We start from the raw sequence: 16,747 nt of genomic DNA, 5'->3' as shown, positions 1-16,747 counted from the left end.
GGAGACAGGCACCCAGCCAGATTGTGATAGATAAGGCAGCATCAGTCCCTCCAAAAGCAAACAGCATAAAACCCTTTCACCTTCTCCATGCTGATTCTTCCAGAAAGCTGCAAAACTTGGTTCATTGTCTCTACTCCTTCATAGTGTCAGGGGGTTAGGGATGGCAGAGAATTCCGTCACGGATTCCAGTGAGGCCAGCCGCCACCCCGGAATCCGTGGCGAAACGGCCTCCTACCCCCTCGCACCCCACGGAATCCCCCCGGGATGGCACTTACCTGGGGCGGATGCAGCGGATTTGGCGGCAGTGGCGGCGGTTCCGGTGGCAGTTCTGGTGGTGGCAGCGGCTGGTCTCCTGGCGCCACCATTGCCGTCCTTGCAGCCGTGATAGGCTACGTAAGAATTTACATAGCCTATCATGGCTAACCCCCCTCCCAAAACGCAGCGCACGCAAATGGCAGTGGCTATGGCGGCCGCCATTTGCGTTCCCTATTTTTCGCCAATTTATCTTACGTAAATATTTACGTATGATAAAATGGCAAAAAAAGGGGAACGCAAATAGCATAGTGGGCGCTATTTGCATTCCTTTATTTTTCGCCGTTCTAGCCTACATAAATATTTACGTAAGATAAATAGGCCAAAAATAGGGAACGCAAATGGTGGCCGCCGTAGCCGCCGCCATTTGCGTGCGCTGCATGTTGTTTTTTTGGGGGGGTAGTTGTGATAGGCTACGTAAATTCTTACGTAGCCTATCACGGCTCCCTGGCTGGATGCAAATGGTGGCCGCTACAGCGGCCGCCATTTGAGTCCACACCAGCGAATCCGCGGCCAGAAATCCAGCTGCGGACAGCCCTGGCTGCCTGGCCAGCTGCTCCGCAGAGCCGCCGTGGAGCAGAGCCGGCCGTCGAGGATTCCGGGGGGTAGGACCGGATCGCCTCCCCCTCGTCGAGGATTCCGAGGGGAGGGACGGAGCGCCTAACCCCACACACAAACAGAATCCGTGAAAAGGTAAGTGACTTTCGTACATCCCTAGTCAGGGTTGCCCCTGAGCACAGCGATTGGCAGAGTAGCTCGAAGTCTGAAAAAGAACTGCAAAACGTGGGGGGGGGGGGAATTTCCCAGGCCTGGACAGAGTTGGATAGGCCTACGCCTCATGGATGACCTTTATTGCGAGAGGGACAGGGGAATGCAACCCTGTTAAATCTGCTTGATCCCTCATTGGCTTTTCATACCACCAACCATGGTATCCTCCTGGATCAACTCTGTGGGATGGGTATCGGAGACACTGTATTACAGTGGTTCCAGTCCTACCTGTGGGACCAATTTCAGAAAGTAACATTGGGTGACCATTTCTTGGCCCCTTGGCAATTAAGCTATGGAGTTCTGCAGGGTGCCATCTTGTTCCCAATGTTATTTAACATCTATATGAAGCTGCTGGAAGTGGCCATTAGGGGATTTGGAGCCAAGTGCCATCAGTATGCTGATGACACACAGCTCTCTCTCCCCATGACATCTGAATCAGGAGAGGCTGTGCAAGTCCTGGACCAGTGCCTGAACTCAGTAATGGGCTGGATGAGGGCCAATAAACTAAAGCTGAATCCTAGCAAGACAGAAGCCCTGTGGGTGAGTGGTTCCCGAGTCCAGGAGATAGGCGCATTGCCTGTTCTGGATGGGGGTGCACTCCCTCTGAAAGATCAGGTCTGTAGTTTGGGGGTGCTCCTAGATCCATCACTGTCACTGGAAGCCCAAGTGGCCATGACAGGTCAGATTACCTTTTAACAGCTTCAGCTGGCTCACCAACTATGGCCTCTCCTGGACAGAGATAGCTTGGCCACAATGGTACAGGCATTAGTAACCTCAAGACTGGATTAATGCAATGCACTCTATGTGGGGCTGCCCTTAAGGCTGGTCCGGAAACTGGAGCTAATGCAGCTCACGCTCAGCTTTTGTCGGGAGCTGCCCCTTTTCAGTATGCAGCTCCTTTGCTGAGGAAACTGCACTGGCTGCCTATCCACTACCGGCCCCGGGCCAGGTTTGAGGTTCTAGTACTAGTGTACAAAGCCCTAAACAACTTGGGACCAGGATACCTGAGAGAGTGCCTTCTCCCTTACCAATCTGCCCGGTCACTGAGATCATTGGGGGCACGTTCCTGTTGGTTCCACATGGACCTATGGCCCAACTGGAGTCCACCAGAAGAAGAGCCTTCAGTGTGGTGGTCCCTTTCTTTGGAATTCCCTGCCCCTGGAGGTCAGGCAGGCACCAACACTATGCTGTTTCCAATTAAGCCTCCTGAAAACAGCACTGTTCCAGGAGGCATTCCTTAATTGACCAGTCATGGTTTCTATTGGCATTCTGTTTTTTTAAAAGCCTAATTTTAATCTGGTCTTTTTATCCTTTTACTGTTTTATCTCTTGTGTTCATCGCTCCAAAATCTGTTCGAGATATGGAACGGTATACAAATACTGGAAAGAAAGAAAGAAAGAAAGAAAGAAAGAAAGAAAGAAAGAGTCACGTTTCTCTTGGGCCCCCTCTTTCCTGATGCACTCACACACACAAAAAGAGAGGCTTCAGTCTCAGGCCTTTAATTCGTTATCAACAGGTTCATTACAGATGCGAATCCTCGAAGACTCAGGCTACAAAGGAATGCCTGCAGTTTGAAGTGAGGCTTGCTGGCTAGACTAACTTAGGGAGGGATGTCCCACCCTTCCAGTGATGCTTCCCTATGTCACCTCTCATTCATCGCTAACCGGATGGTCGACGACCATCTGAGCCCGCCCCTGACGTTTCCCTCTTAGCTCTGCGCCGCAGTCTAGCGTCTCTTAGGTTGCAGCCCCCACTCTCCTCCTCCTCATCATCCTCCTCCCAGCTTCTCACAGAGGGGGGCAAGGGGGGGGCTTCAGTCCCGGCCATCTCGTAGTTAGTAATGTGAGAAGCACGCCCAGTTGCCCACCCATATCTGAACTGGCTTGGGAAAATGCACCACTGGTTCTCGCTGTTCCTCTTCTGAATCTGAGCTGCTAACTATCTCCCTGCACTCAGAATCAACCCTGACAGAAAGAAAGAAAGAAAGAAAGAAAGAAAGAAAGAAAGAAAGAGAAAGAAAGAAAGAATCCTTGGAGACATTTTTTCTTCTTTTTAAACCTGCCCCCATGGGGGGTAGTGGAATTTCAGAACAAAAATGAGAGGGGTAAAGTTTAAATCCCTCCTCCTGAAGCACCATGTTCCCGATCTGAATTGGGGCTGCACACACTTACACTGAGGTAAGTCACACTTAATCTTACATTCAGATTACATTACACTTAATCTTACATTCAGATTACATTACATTAATCTTACAGAGGTAAGATTTAAAGAACATCTAGGAGAGTTGTTTCAACCTTTTAGAATGGGAAAAAACTGCACAAATCCTAGGAAACTACCAAACAATTGGTGGTCAGGTAAAAGGGGGTGGAGCCAGGGGAAGGGGACATGGTCATCTGGGGAAGCCTGGAAACTGGAATGGAACTCCAGGCTGGAAGTTCTGCCCCCCTGTATTATCTAAACAAAAGCCTAGAGGAAGGTCATCTTCTTACTTGATGGCCGGACATGAGATGTTTCAGGTGTGTATCAGAGTACAATGAACATGTGGGGGGGGGGGGCAGAGCAGGCTGCGCCCCACACATGCAGGTGTTAATTAGAATGTCTGTAGGGAGCTCCCATGTGTATCTGTGAGCAGAGACTCCCTGCAGACATTCTGAGGACCATAGATACGTCAGGGAATAGCCATTAGCCGGCCACCACAACTCCTGCCTGCCCCCTATGCAGATGAATGCCTGAAAGTATTATGAATTCACATGAGTGGGGAAAGGCTGTAGGAAGAATGAGAAGAAATTCCTAGTTAAGATGGATTGCCACATGGAAACCTTAATTTATATAAAACACTCCTGGTCAAGAACAAACTACAACTCAACACCTGTTACTTCATTAAAGCATTCATGTAGATACTTGAGGATTATTTATGACTTTGGCCTAGTTCTAGATATGTTTACTAAGAAGTTAGTCCCGGAGGGGGGGGGGTTGTGGGGAGGGTTCAATCCGCAGCAAACATGACAAGGCTATCAATCCATATCAGTGTTATCTCCCTGAAGTACTACTGCCCACCTACCATTATGGGAGCCAATGAGGTGTGAAAGCCAGTGTGATGTGTAGCGAGTCTTTACCTTCACCCTCACGCTTGCTGGGGATGGATGGATGGATGTAAGAATGTATTTATTTTTATTTTTACAATATTATTATTTTCCAAAGTGACTAACAAGTCAGATATGAACAATACATTAGTCAAGTCATCACAAATGAAATGAAATTAACAGTAAAATCAGGGAAACACAGCACCAAAATCAAACCAACTCAGCTATTTAAAATGGGCTGGGAAAAATAACATTAAGAGTCTTTGCCTAGTGCCAGAAGGATAGAAGAGTGAGTGCCAGGCAACCCTATGCCTTATAGGACTTTGGAACATAGGGATATTGTTCCAAAGGCAGGGCACTATGGCTGAGAAGGCCCACCTCTAATCACCAGCCAACTAACTTCAGAGAGAAAAGCACCTCCTATGATGACTTTAGTACATGGGCAGGTTTGTGTGGGTAGAAGGAAACCTTACAGGGCTTTAAAGGTAAACACCAGCATTTTGAATTGTGCTCAGAAACACACTAGCAGCCAATACAGCTGTTTCAAAACTAGCAAGATATGTTCCTTGAGCCTGTCCCAGTAAGTAACCAAGCAGCCATCTTTGGACCAAGTGAAGTTTCTGAGAAGTCTTCAAAGGCATATAATACTTGGTAGTTTATTAGCCCTCATCCAGTCCATTACTGATCCTGGATACCATTCAGCACTTCTCTGAATCAGATGAAAAAAAGAGAAGGAGAGTGGGGTGTCATCAGCATCCTGGTGCACCTTACTCCAAATCTCTAGATACTTTCACCCAGCAGTTTCCTCTAGATCGGGGGTAGGCAACGTTTTGGGGCCCATTTGGCAATTTGAGAAACTAATGGGCACCAGCGCAAAATGGCTGCTGTGGGAAACGTGGCCAGTAACAAAGGACAAATAACTTGCCCAAACTACTGTATACCAGGCAACTAATATTTCTCTCCCACCCCCTCCAACTATCATTCTGTGTTTTAAAATTGCTTCTATATTCCTGATACATTATAACAACAAAACTGTTTGCCAATCTGAGGGGGGGGGGAAATACTCTGAGCATGTGCAGGTTTGCATTTTAAACTCACTTAAAATCATAGCACCAACATAACTACAGGACTAAAATAGAATTTGCCTCTGCTGTCCTGATGCCCCCACTGCCTGCCATTCTCTGGGTGGTCATTTGGGGCTCCCTGGGGGGCAGGGTGCTGGACTTTGGCCCCAAGGCCCAGCCAGAGTGGCACCACTGGACCTCACTTTGCTTAGCAGTGATACCAGTTAGAAAATGTGTTAGTTTAAAACCAAAATAAAGTGGGAGGGGTAGGGCAGTTTGGCAGATGCCAAGAAAAGTGTCCGGGGGCACATTGGGGTCTGCGGGCACAACATTGCCTACCACTGCTTGAGATGGTAAATCATCTAGGACATGTTGCTGTCTCTCAGCATAGCCCAGTTTATAGGATTGTCGCCACTCGCAAAATGATGCAGCCCCCATATATGGAACTGGGAACCTTTCAAAGAGTGCCATACAACTGTGATAAATGCTTTGGATGGGGATATAACACTATTGGTGCTAGCATGCCTTTATCACTAAGAAGCATGTTATCATTTTGGACTGTCTTCCCAATTATAAATCCATTTACAGGGAAATGTCCCATTGATTTCAATGGACCATATTACTAAGTAAGGGGAATTGTAGTGCTAGGGCTCAATATACAGAGAAATTTTTGTACACAAGCCCTACTAGGAGCTTAAATGAGGCTTGCTGGAAATGCAGTCTGTTCTAGCACTGGGGTAACCTTGCCTAAGCCCAGTGTGTCCTAGTCCATGCAGCTCACTCTGGAAGCTTCCAGGTTCTCAGATACGCTACTATCTACCTAGAAGTTATACAGAGCTCTTGCTGAACCTCTTGTGAATTGTGCTCAGGCAGGTGGTCCCAGTGTTTAAATGCTGGCCTCTCCGCATTGGCTCCTTGGTGTCAACTGCCTGCAGAATCACCCAGTAGGCTAGTTCCCACCTAAAGGGGGCAAGGAAACACAACCCCACTGCCAACACTAAAAAGAAATCCACTATCAAGTAGCAAGGAGCAAAAGCTCAAGAGTGTAAAATAACTTAGTTTTTAGCTGCAAAGTTAATGCTAATGAATATTGCTAGAAAGGAGTTATAAAACAGCAAAAGATAAAGTATGGATATGTTTCCTGTGAATGTGACAAGCCTCAACAAATGAGCTGTATAATCCCAGCTGGGTTGTTTAGCCAAGACTTAAATTAGTCCAATACTGGTTAGAATTAAAAAACGTTTTTAATCAAAGGTGTCTTATAAAAAAACCCAGGATAAATGTGTTTACCACCTACAATGGCAGGCTTTTGCATGGAGCTCTATCAATAAAACCTCGAGAATACATTTAAAGAAGCTTAAATATGAATATTTTAAGCCAGATAATGTATGAATATTGCACTGTAATATAAAATAATTGAAATGTTAATCTCTACATTGGACCATTTCATGCTGTTTATTTCAGTAGCATCAATTCGGGTAGCTTTACACAGATAAAATGTAGAACATTTTGGGGTCATGAGTTTGTAGTTCTTACACCTGTGGCGTAACTTGTATGCATTTAAGATCTTATTCTTGAAATTTAGCTTTATTCAGGCATGGAAACTTGGAATCCCGTTCCAAAAGGAGAGACATTTAGGGCACTTTCACATGGCCAAAACTGGCCTGCCACAACAGCTGATCTTGTACAGTGTGTATTCTGCAAATATATCCAAAGATTGCAAGTTGGTCCTGTGTGGATATGGAATAAGAATTACAATGCACTTCAGCACCTCTCATGGAGAAAATGTTTTATGCTTGGGTCTTCTCTTGCTTTGCACTGACCATCAAAGGCAATCCTTGTGAGAAGAAATAGCCACCCTGCCACAGGCCAACTTCCCACAGATTTTTGGAGGCACAGGAAAGGGTGACAGGCTACAAAGACGAAGAGCCAATTACCAACTAAGCTGCTGGAATAAGAGCAATATTTTAAGGGATCTTCTTGTCCCGCAGGAATTGCAGGAGAAATATGTGTGGGTTTCTGAAATAGAGGATAACTGTTGTTTTCTTCTCTCTCTCTCTCTCTCTTGTGCCCCCCACCGACCCCACCCAGCATCCACATGCAGAACAAAGGTGCCCACAAATTTCCGCAATCATTGGCTTTGTATTCATGCAGAAAAGCTCTGGATTCCAGAGCAAAGGGCATGATGCCAGTATGGCTAGAAGGATAGAGGCCACTTGACAATCCTACTTGTCCTCCATTACCTTTACATTTTGCTTACTTATTTATTTGAAGAAATCTATATCCTTCTACTGCAGCCACAGTGCTCACAGAGGCTGAAACTACAAAACTGATCATAAAAATTAATAATACAATAAAGATAATAGAACAACAAAACAGAGACAGATGTGGCAGGTAAAAAGGAGAACAGCTTTAAAACACGAAAAAGCCTTAATGCAGCAGATCAAAGGCTCTCTGGAATAAAAACATCTTAGCCATTTGGCAGAAGCCAAGGAGGTGGGGTGCAAACAGACCTGCCAGTGCTGGGAATTATCTAAGCCAAGAGTAAGCAACCTGGTGCCCTGCAGATGTTTGGGGCTATGACTTCCATCAGCCCCTGCCAGCATTGCTAATGGTCAGGAATTATGGGAGTTGTAGTCCAAAGCATCAGGAGGACACTGGGTTGCCTACCTCCAATCTAGACACAGACACCAAGAAGGCCTTCTCTGTCGTTTCAGCCATTTGTGCCTTGGCCACCATTGGGATGCTCAGCGGAGCCTCCCAGAAATATCTCAAGAAGAGGACATGCTGGTTATGAATTATATAATTTATATGGCAGCTGTAAACTTACCTGAAAATCCTATGTGTTGTTATGTGTTGTTCAGTACTTTAGATCAGTGGTGTTAAAACCGTCTTCTGGGGAGTCTTGAGACTCTTTGGAAGTTTATCAGGGCTTCCTCAATGCCAAGATCACTAATAGTAGATAAGCTTCCCTGGAAACCACTTACTCACAGCCACGGGCAACTTGACCTGCAGCGCATAGGCACAGGACAAGGGTGGGGAACTGGGGATGCACTTTCATGCACACAAAAGTCCAACCTGACTGAACAGAACACACTCCAGACACTTCTACAAGACAGAGAGGTTCTTCAAAGAATTCAATGTGGAAAGGATTCCCTGGAGGTAGAAAGTCTGAACGACAATGTTTTAAAGCATCACAAAATAGATCCCAAATGTCCCCATGTTAGGCTCCACTTGGGTTTGATTTTCCGACATATAAAAATGTATCTTGTTTTTAATAGGCTATGTTATTTACAGTATATTTGATGGTTAAAGATATTACTCTTAAATGTCTCCAGTGTGAATTTTGCTACATGCTATGAATAAAAATTACTGCACAGCACTTCACTCAGTAAAAAAAAATTCTACAGAAATTAATAATCACCCTAAGTTATGTATGATGAGGCAACATTTTCACTTGACAGAAAAGCAAGTGAGGGTGGAACAACAAACTGCTACATCCAGAAGTTCCTTTGCCCAAATAGAAGTGACTATCAGGATTTTTTAAAATTACATTTGTGTATAACATGCGGTTCTATCCTAAACATGATGGACCTGACACCCTCCCGCACACACACACACACGCACACACCAGCCTTGTTACAAACATTTTTTCCATCCCATATTTGCCTTGTGAGGCAGGCCACACAGGCACACTTTCTATCTGATCAGTAGAGTGCTACCACCACTTCACTCTGGGGAGGTGGATCCCAGAACTAGAAGCCTTTTATCTGTCTGAGATGAGGTAGCGACTACCTGGGACCTTCCATCTCCATGAAAAGGCAACTTACTTTCCTCTTACATCCCGATAGGCACAAATCAGTGAAGCCGGGTAGATGAACCAAATGGCAAAAGAGGTCTCTCCCTTGGGTTTGTTCAGAAATCCACATTCCAATCTCCAGTCTAAATTAAGAGAAGATGTTTATTAAAAGAATATATGAGACAAAAAGGGAAAGCAGAACAGTTACTTGAAAATAATCAAAACAGTATAAGCTTGCTAACCTATCCTAAACATTCAGTGGTATACTACTCAAAACTCAGGGCTCACCTGCAGAGTTGCAACACTGACAGCATCTTTGGCTAGTCAAGAAAGGCAACAGGGATCCAGTGTGACAGAATGCCTTAGTGGCAAAGAAATAAAGAACCACGTTCCATTTTATTATGTTTGGCTGGAGGTTGCGGTAGTAGAAGTCCAACCAGGTTTACCAGTCATCCATGTAAACAGGATGATGCTTCTTCTCATCTTTTGGTAGGGTTGAACACCGCCTCGGTACGAAGCCCAAATAATGAGGCAAAGAGGGCTGATTCGGAGGTGCCTTGTCGTGATACAACGCCGATCAGACAAGCACTTGGCACCCAAAGCGAAGCGGCTCCTCCACAAAGCGGCTCATCCACCTTGTCTATTTGGAGCTCTTCTTATGCCTTCTGAGCAGCCTAGACAGGCTGTCTCCAAAATATATCGACTTCTGAAAGATCACGTGGAAGGGCAGGAGGAGGAGGGGGAGGGGGAAGGCAAGAGGATACGGAGGCACCAAATGTATCAATTTGAGAGAGATCTAGCCACTGGGAGAGGTGGGGAAAGGGGAGAGGAGAGGGACGAAGAGGAGGAGGAGGTAGTGAAATCTGCTGTGAGCCAGCCTCCATTTGCTTATTGTGAGAGAGGTGGTGTCACTGGAGAGGAGAGGACTGTCTGAACATTATTTAGCTAGAGCAGTGGTATCCAAAGTGCGGTGCATGCACCTGGGGGACACAAGGTAATCCATTGCGGTGCACGAGCTGCCTGATAATTGAGCAACCTCCTGCTGCCCTGACAAGCTGCCATTGTGTGCAACGGTGGTGGTGGTGGCAGCAGCGGCAACAGCAGGAGCTGAGATGGGAGCTCTGTAGCATTTCTCTCTCCACTCCAGTCCTAGCCACTTAGAGCAACTGAACCAGTCTCTGCCAGGCATGGCAGAGGAAGCCTTAACCCTCCCCACTCTCCTCTGGCAGAATGAAGCTGAGAAGAAAGCATGTGCTATGGGGACTGGCTAAAACGAGCATCCATAAAATCAAAGAGGAATCCTCATGATTTCATACGATTTTTTCAGAGCAAATCCCCCAAACCGCCAACATATCACAGAGCACATCTCCCTCCATGGACTGAACCAGAAAAAAATCACAAATCGGCCACTTGCGGGCACAGTCACGGGCGGCACAAAAACAGGGGGAAATGGTTCCCCCTATTTCTCGGAAAAAGACGGCTGCCGGCACACGTCCAGAGGGCCTAGGAGCTGGTGGTGACAGCAACGACAGCCCACCTTCATTGGCAGGAGTTGGCCTCCAACCAGGCACCCTCCCCTCCTTCCAAGGAAGGGAGAGAGTGCAGTTGGGGGGCGACTCCTGCCTCCGCCGCCTGACTCAAGCCTTCATGGGCTCCTTGCAACCAAGAACCCATGTAGGCTTGAGCAGAGGTAGGAGTTGTCCTCCAACCGGGCCCCCTCCCCTCCTTCCAAGGAAGTGAGAGACAGCAGTTAGAAGGCGACTCCTGCCCTTGTGCCTCTTGGTGGTTGACGGGCTGTGACAGGCAGCGTTTTCCCTGGCAGAGTTTTCCCCAGTAGCACTGGCAGCAGCTTCCCCGGTAGCGGCACTGGCAGCTCCTCTGGCAACGATGCTCCCCCTCCCATGGAACAAGGGCCCAGGTAAGGAGCTGGAGACTGGGCTGCATGTTGGGGGGGGGGGGCAAAGCGGGATTGGATGTTTGAATCCCGCTTTGGCTTCATAGGCCGAGGCAGATCGGGGGGCCCCCAAATCAGCCTGAGCCAAATCAGGCCCACCTCAGAAGCCACGAAGCAGCTTCCAAGTCGGATTGGGGGGTCCATGCACAGCCCTACCTTTTGGGATGGGAGGTGACAGTAGAAATTAAAGAGAGATGGCCTTGGCCATCCCTGCCAGACTTATCACATCGAAGATTTCCTACTTGGGAGGATTTGGAAGCTCAGGGAAATATGTGTGTTATTCCAAGTGGGCTATGGATGCCAGCATCCTGGTCAAAGATTATTGTAGTTTCAGAGAAATAGATGCTATGGGGCAACCCAACATCACAAGGCTATCACTTCAGTTTGTGGCAGATCCAAGATTTAAACCCCATGTTTCCAGCAGCATGTTCCCATCCGTTCACTTATCAGAGGCCACTGATTTTTAGTACCACTTTCCCCAACACAGTATATACCACAGCAAGTCAAATGAAAACCAGAGCACTGTTCATATCTATATTGCAGAATACACCAAAAATGCTGACTTTGTGTGTCTAATAATTTCAACAGAGTATTTGGGAGTGTGTGTGGAAAGGATCCCATACCGATTTTCTATATTCTTACTCATAAACAATTTTGTGAGATTTTTATGTGAAACTTTCTCAGCTACATTGAAATGAAGAAAAAAAGTTGCATCCTATCAACATTAGCTGTTGATTCAAAATATAATGTCTGAAATCTTCAGAAGTTCATAAACGTAGCATTCTCTTTAGAACTACTACCTGCTCTGTTCCAAAATATTATTGCTATACAAATTACCTCCCATCCCATTACTTTCCTTATTAATAAAGACATATGCAATACCCCTGACCCCATTCTCTCCCCCTCCCCCACTCCCTTCTCCCGGACAGGAGTTCTGTCACTTTTTTGCAAAAGCTTCTTCTTCTTGCGATTTCACGCAATTTCTTAGTCACCATATTTCCGAACTGGCTGTTTTCCACTGATGGAAGTGGCTGAATATGCTTAGCAGGGTCTGAGAAGACAGTTATGATGGCACACCTGAAGATTTTGTTTTCTTTTTGTGGGGGAAGCTCTTTTGGAAAAGCATAGCGCTGAAATAAGATTTCAGAATACAATAAATTTTCAATTGTTGACGTTAAGATTTGGATGTTGTCATTTGATCTCAAAATGCAACATTAATAGGAGAATGATTTTGTGCCCAGAGAGCATCTGGGGAGATTTCACCATCAACATTTGTAGAAGGGAATTTGGAAGGCAATTTCCCCCCCACACACACACACACACAGTTATAGAGAGCAATTCCTTTAGAGAAATGTTTCTGCAAACCTCTGGGTCTGAGAGATTTCATCATTCACTGTACGACCTGCCATGGATTTCAGATAATAATATCAGTATAATGTTATATATATATTAGTATAATAAATTTGACTTTGAAATCTCAACTACTATGAGTGTAGTGTTTTATTGTTAAAAGCAGCTTCTCCTAAGTACTGTTTCTGAAAGGTGGAGGGAGCAATCCTATGGCCACTAGACAGGAGCCGGGAACCGACCTCCCCCCACTTCGGCACTGCCTTGGAGGCAGCGCAGAACAGCCCTGTCCTCCGTGCTCGCAGCTGAAAAGGGGCGTGGCTGGGAGCGTTCCAGGGTGGGGAGGGCAGAAATGCCTGTACAATGTGTCGTACAGCAGCCTCCTTCCCCACTCCGCCCTCCCGCAGCTAGACAGCCGCAATCGGCTGTCTAGCTAAAAATGCAGGGCAGGAGAAGCGTGGAGAGAACGATCCCCTCCATGCTTCTCCTGCTCTGCTTTGGATAGGTGGTTGCCTCCGAGTTCGGAGGCAGACGCCTATCTGGATAGGATTGCGCCCTTAATCTCCATTATAGCAGCAGGACTTTAAAAATGTCCACTTAATAACATAACCTGTCAGTATGCGTTCCCTCTACAGAGAGCCTAAGTTGGAGGTGAATTCTGGCCTCTCTGACAGCCCAGGCACAGGGATTGGACATCCTCCTTGTGTGTTCTTTGGGCTTTGAAGGCCTTTTCAAAAGTCATTTCATGTCATGATGATGCTCTTCCTTTTGCCCTCCGCTGCACTGAAAGAAAAAAAATCATTCCAACTTGTGGGTAGGGCACTCCTTGGCTAATGCGGAGGTACTATATTCCCTGAATTTATCGAACACTATTGAATAAAGAACACTCTGAGTATCTGAAAAAGGAAATGTTTTAAATTTGCAACACTGAGTAATCCTGGGGACACTAGATTGCTACAGCACATCTACAGGAAAGGTCTTGCAAATATCTGATGAAATGGACTGTTCTCTCTATGGCCACTCGTTTTAGTCAGTCTAAAGTAGGGCTGTGCTGTGCATGGACTCTCCGCTTCACTTCGATGTCACTTCGGACCTCCTTGACTTGCATGGGAAATGACAAACAGCCATAACTTTTCCACTTTTCATGATACATTAGGGATGGCGGAGAATTCCACCACGGATTTCAGTGAGGCCGAATGCACTGACATTCGGCCCCCCGAAACCCGTGGCAGAACAGCCTCCCACCCCCCGCCACCTCACAGAATCCCCCCAGAACGAAGCTTACCTGGGGCTCTGGCGGCGGTGGCAGTGGCTGGTCTTTCGGCCAGCTCCTGCAGCTGCCATTTGCGTCCTGCCAGCCGAGCTGCCGTGATAGGCTATGTAAGTATTTACGTAGCCTATCACGGAAAAGAGCAGGGACACAAATGGCGGCCGCTACGCCATTTGCGCCACTGCTCTTTCCGTGATAGGCTACGTAAATACTTACGTAGCCTATCATGGCAACCTGGCAGGATGCAAATGGCGGCCACTACAGTGGCCACCATTTGTGTCCGCAAGCAGCCCAGCTACGGCTGGAACTGCGGCTGCAGACGGCCCTGGCTGGCGGCTCCACAGAGCCGGCCAGGGAGGATTCCAGGGGGAGGGACGGAGAGCCTCCCCGTCACCGCGAATCACATCTGCAAAAAGGTAAGTGACTTTCGTACATCCCTATGATACATACATGAAATTTGCCCCCCTAGAATGGTGTCCACCTGTCACATTTCAGGCAATTTGGCCCAGGAGTTTTTGTGCTAGGTTCAGGTAAAATGTGCTGTTCTCAGAAACGCAAACCAAAATTCATAAAGGAATAATCAAATTAAGTGTTAAAGTGGTGTAGAGGTCATTATCCCTAAACTCTGCTGTAGGTTTCTTTGAAGTGCAATTAACCCCTATCCCCTATTCACAGTCAATAGTCCTCAGGGTTTCTTTGGCTGAATTTCCTGGGGAAGGGGAAACTGGCTGGTAGGCAGGAAGCAAAGAAAGAGAGCAACCCTGCCAGGTGGACACGTTGACTTGAACAAAGAGTGACAGTTGTCTGCTGGACTGACAGAGGCAGGAAGCAATACAGCAGCCCTGCCAGGAGGGCACAGCAGCACCTCGCCCACCTCTGCCAAGACCCCAAAGATGACTCAGATTGGGCTTGCTTGCTTTGCAACACACAGTGTAGTCTTATGTTATTTAAATAATAGCTGTTGACGTGTGTAGAGTTTTGCCCACTGTTTTTAGAAATGTGGACTGTGTGTACTCCTTTGACACACAGTTTGCTTGTCCACACAGCACAAGCACTCTCTCACACACACACTCACACACACCCAAGCAAAAGAAAAGCAAACACTAAACTACAAGCAAAGGCCAGGGCAGGGGAGACTAACTACAATCCTAACAGAAAGAAAAGGTGTGTTTTTTTTTTAAGGGAAAAGAGATCAAAAATGGGAAGGGAAGGAATACAGGAATTGAGAAGTGGAGGTGGAAGGGAGCCAAGAACAAGGAAAGGAAAGGAAAGGAAAGGAAAGGAAAGGAAAGGAAAGGAAAGGAAAGGGAGGGAGGAAGGGAGGGAGGGAGACGATCCATCAATCGATCGATAGATAGATAGACAGATAGAATCAAATTAAGGGCAAACTAATGACTGAGAGAGAACTGAAAAGGTGTGTGTGTGTGTGGGGGGGGGGAATAAGCCACTTCAGTGAAATTTTCTGGATTTTTAAATGAATAACAACAAGAATGATAAGTAAACATATTTCAGAAGGGTGGGGTGGGGAGGGGAGACACTAACATAGCTGTCATAGCATGCACTTTCTTCTCAGCTTTGTTCTGTCAAAGGAGAGTGGGAAGGGTTAAGGCTTCCTCTGCCATGCCTGACAGAGACTATTAGAGTTGTTCTCAGTGGCTGCAGCAGAGGCAGGATTAGGGATGTACGAATCCCCTTACCTGCCATCCACAGGGGGTCCGCCAGGGTGTGTGGGTTCCGTTCCTCCCCTGGAATCCTCAACAGGGGGGAGGCAATCCATTCCTCCCCCCCCCCCGGAATCCATCCAGGCCAGCTCCGCATCGAACCTACAGAGCCGGCCTCCAGCTCCACAAGGCTGGAGAAAGTCGATATGGCCGGCAGCCATTGCCGTGCCATATCTCCGTGTAAGTCAGTCCCCCGGACACAAATGGCATAGTGGGCGCCATTTGTGGCCGTAAAGCTGGTTGATTAGCTTAAATGTAGCCATTTAGAGTCCCTGTTTTTGGCCGTGCATGAACAGGGATGCAAATGAGAGGAGAGAGAAATGCCATGGAGCTTCCCTCTTGGCCCCCATCCCATCCCATCCTGCTGCTGCTGCCGCTGCCGCCACCACCACCATCAACACACAGAATGGCAACTTGTCAGGGCAGCGGGAGGCTGATCTATTATCAGGTGACTCACACACCCCGATGGATTGTCTTGCGCCCCTCCCTCAGGTGCATGCACCCCACTTTAGAGACCACTGCTCTAGCCAAATAACGTTCAGACAGTCCTCTCCTGTCCAGCAACACCACCTCTCTCACATTGAGCAAACAGAGGCTGGCTCACAGTAAAGCTCACTCCCGCGTCCTCCTCCTCTTCCTCCCTCTCCTCTCCTCTCCCCTTTCCCCACCTCTCCCGGAAATCACTCAAATTGATACATTTGGCACCTCCGCATCCTCTCACCTTCCCCCTCCCTCCTCCTCCTCCTCCTGCCCCTCCGTCTGATCTTTCAGAAGTTGATACATTTTGGAGACAGCCTGTCTAGGCTGCTCAGAAGGCATAAGAAGAGCTCCAAATAGACAAGGTGGGTGAGGCGCTTTGTGGAGGAGCTGGGGGTGGGGGTGGTGTCACTGTGAAGGGAATAAAACTAGGGTTGTGCACTGCTTCAGCTGAAGCCCGAGTTCCGAGCCGAAGTGGGGTGCTTCAGGCCACTTCAGGCCGCTTCTGAGGCGAGACAGAAGGGGCAAAGTGGCATGAGAGGGTTGGGTCACTCCAAAGTGCTTTGGTGGTGCTTCAGAGCGATCCAGACGCCCACTGCGCTGGCACGGCCACCACTGCCCAGCCCCCAGCTCCTCACCTGGGCCCTCAGGACATGCTCCGGCAGCCTTCTTCCTGATCCAGGGAGTTGCCATTTTTAAAACAGTGACTCCCTGTATTGCCAGAAATAGATGCTGTGCATCTGGCCTAGGAGCTGGAGGTGGTGGAGGTAGCAGCAGCAGTGACTCCCTGGAACAGGAAGATGGCTGGCAGCGCATGTCCTGAGGGCCCAGGTAAGGAGCTGGGGGCTCACATGGCAAAGTGGGGGCAGCAGGGGAGCCGAAATGGGTTGAGGGGCCCCCAAAGCAGCCCAAAGTGAATCAGGCCTGCCTCAGAAGCCCCAAAGCAGCCTCC

This window comes from Heloderma suspectum, chromosome 3 (assembly GCF_057233095.1).
Source record: "Heloderma suspectum isolate Gila_16-S chromosome 3, 16-S_ref, whole genome shotgun sequence".
Taxonomy (NCBI): Eukaryota; Metazoa; Chordata; class Lepidosauria; order Squamata; family Helodermatidae; genus Heloderma; species Heloderma suspectum.
Note: the sequence above shows the minus strand (reverse complement) of the source record.